Consider the following 3,152-nt stretch of genomic DNA (forward strand, 5'->3'; position numbering starts at 1 on the left):
CACTTTTCCCACCAAATCCTAGCTGGCACACCTCCCAGGGTGCTGGGGACCCCCTTTAGGGACCTCTGTGTCCCACCCTCACCACTCACCCAGGGAACCGGTCCACAGGAAAGATAGTGACCCAGACGCAGATCAGCTATGAAAATGTGGAGCGAGGAGACCCACTCAACCTGCGTCCGTGGCTTCCCAAGGGGCCTGAGGACAAGCACAGCCCCCCGGGTCTGGTCCCCACCGTGCCTGCCCCTGCTGCCCACGCTGCATCCACCCCTCCTTCCAGAGCCCCGAGGGCTGGTCTCCCTCCCCCACCCCATGTGACGAGTGGTGGCTCCCTCCCTCCCACCCCCAGGTCTCAGCTGTGCTGTCCCCCTCAGAGGGACCAGGGTCAGGCCCTCATCTAGTGACCCCCACACAGCATTCTCTGTCACAGAGCTTCTGTATGCCTCTAAGGCAGCGTCACATTTTGTCACTGCATCAGTCCCTCTGTGGACTCTGCTGTGCCTTCCTCGAGATGACCAGTTTGGGGTCCATTAGGAAGGAACTGTGTCCGCTCTTTCCGCTGCTTCATGCCCCGGAAACTGGTATACTGTAGGCGCTCAATAAGTGAATGAATAATGAAGTGAATGAATGAGATCTGACCAGATCTACAAATGCCTTGCTGGACTGGGCTGGCTCTTAGTCGCAGCCGGAAGCCACTGGATGTGGGAAACCAGCCTCCCAGCTCCCTGGCCTCAGACCTGGCCAGCCGCCCCGCTTCTACCCAGTAGCTGGAGGTGCCGGGAGGAAGCCTGGGGTGGCCTCCAGGGGTGGGAGAAGCTCCGGAGGGCAGTGAGCCTAGAGGGACAGAGAGGGGCAGGGCCACAGCCAGAGATGCACAGCAGGGCCAGGACCCGGCTGCCAGGCAGAGAGTGGGGCCCCCTTGGCTAAGCAGGCGGGGGCCCTGGGGCACTGGTTGCTGGGGACCCGGCATCTGTCTCCTGGACTGGGCCTCTGGGAGGGCGTGGGCAGGGCCTGCTTCTCTCTCTGGCTCTCAGACCTGTGCTAACAGTCCCTGGGGACACTCCTGGGGCCTTTCCACAGCCTGGCCTAGGGGGCACAGATGAGGCTGGGAACCGCCCACACGCGTAGGGACAGGAAACAGGAGGGCAGTCCCCATGGGGTCTCCCCACACAAAGGGCCTGGGCCGCCCCTCCCTGCAGGCCCAGGCAGCGCATGACCACTCCAGATCACAGGAGGGAGGGGACCTGCATCGGCAGGTGTGGCTGCTCCCAAGTGCCAGCAGCCTCCAACGGCCTCCTGCTCGTGTCTGCCTAGGGGAGGAGCGGAAGTTGGCCAGGGAAACCTGGTGAAGGAGCCTCTCTTCCAGAAAGGGCCCAGAGGGCGGGAGTTCTGCCCAGGCGGACAGCTACATTCTCAAAGCAAAACCGGCCCAGCAGGCGGCTGGGGGCGGCGGGACTTCGGCTCTCCAGGGCCCTCTGGGTCCCAGCCGCTCTCTCTACCGCCAAGCCGCTGACCCCACGGGCAGCACACGTGGGCCTCGGTCGGGCCTCCCCTGGGAGGAGGTGGGCGCTTGACTTGGGTCCTAGAAGGCCTGGCAGGAGCTGGCGGCTTGGGCGGGAGGAAGAGCAGGTCGGACAGGACGCGGCAGGTCTGAGGTCAGGAAGGGGCCGGGGAGGGCGCTGGAGTGACGCCCAGGGCCGCCCAGGGCCTCCCATGGCCTCCAGGCTCCGGCCAGCTCCGCCCCCGGGCGTCGAGGTGAGGCTCCGCCCTCCGCCCGCAGGTCTCCCGGTAGCAAAATGGCCCGGCAGGTTTGGAGGGGGTGAGGCTCAGATCCCGGACGCTGTGCGGAGGCCGTGGCCGCCCTCCTCCACCGCAGCGCCACCTGGGGCCAGGCCGGGTGCTGGGGCCTCTCACACCTGCGCCTCTCTTCTTCGAGCTTGCCATGGGGACCTGCTAATCCCCTAAGCCCCCTGCTTCCTGGGGCCGCTTGTGGGGGCCTGCTCTCCCAGGAAGAGAGCACTTTGCGACTTGGCAGGGGGAGGGGGCAGGCCATCTGTTCTGCAGGCCAGTTCCCAACAGAGAGGCCATTCAGCGCTCGCTGGCCTGCGTCGGCCCCCTTCCCGGGCCCAGGCCTGAGCAGATGGCCCACTCGCCTTCGCTCCACGGGGTCTCCGGGGCCTCAGGCCCAGTTGCAAGCAGCGGGTGGTGGGTCTGCCCTGCCCTGAGAGAAGCGGTCAGCTCAGCCGGCCACCAGAGGCCAGGGCTGGGGGTCTGGCCACCAGGCCTGGAGCCTTCCTTGCCCCTGGCAGCCAGCCCACTCCCCCAGGCCCCTCGAGAGCACAGTAAGGGCCACCCCTCACCTGTCACCCAGGCCAGTCCCTGAGTCACACAGTGGCATCTGTCACCTGCCCAGGGACCAAGCAAGCTGAACCCCATTCTCTGGCTCAGATGGGGGCTCAGGGGCCCGTGAAGCTGCATTTTTAATAAACTCTGGAGGCTCGGCTGTTTCGCTTTCTCGCTGCGCCGGATGGCAGCACAAGGTCTGTGACTAGGGAGCAATTATCTTCATTTAACAGAGGAAGAGATTGAGGCCCAGAGGCACCCAGCCTTACAAAGTACATTCCACATGGCAGATCCTTGAGCGCCAGGAGCGGCGTCCGGTACTCTGGGTCCTTGGTTAATGCCTTCTGGATCTCAGCCCCTGCCATGTCCCCAGGGGAGGCCAGGTCCCCTCCCCTGCATAGTCATATTTAAAGTCCAGAAAAGATCCTGGTGCCTACCCTCATCCCCAGTGAATCCTAAATAAACACTAAACGCGAAATGAACTGTAAGCCATTCCCACGATCACAATAGCAGTTTGATGCATTTTTCAATAAATATTAAGTCTTTTTGCGTGTACAGGGCCCTGGGTTTGGTCGCCAGCATGGCAAAATATATAAATAAATAAAATAAAATAAAACAAAATAAAACTCCCCTCATTTTATTGGCGACATTCCATTCGGAGTGCACAATAACATCTTGGCTCATGGTCCCCAGGGCCCCAGCCAGCCTGGTGTCTCAGTGCGGGACAGGCAGCCACCGATCCTGCCCCGCCCCAGCCCCTCCCCCAGGCCTGGCCCCGCCCCAGCCCCTCCCCCGGGCCAGGCAGGCTCCTG

This window comes from Sciurus carolinensis, chromosome 11 (genome assembly GCF_902686445.1).
Source record: "Sciurus carolinensis chromosome 11, mSciCar1.2, whole genome shotgun sequence".
Classification (NCBI taxonomy): domain Eukaryota; kingdom Metazoa; phylum Chordata; class Mammalia; order Rodentia; family Sciuridae; genus Sciurus; species Sciurus carolinensis.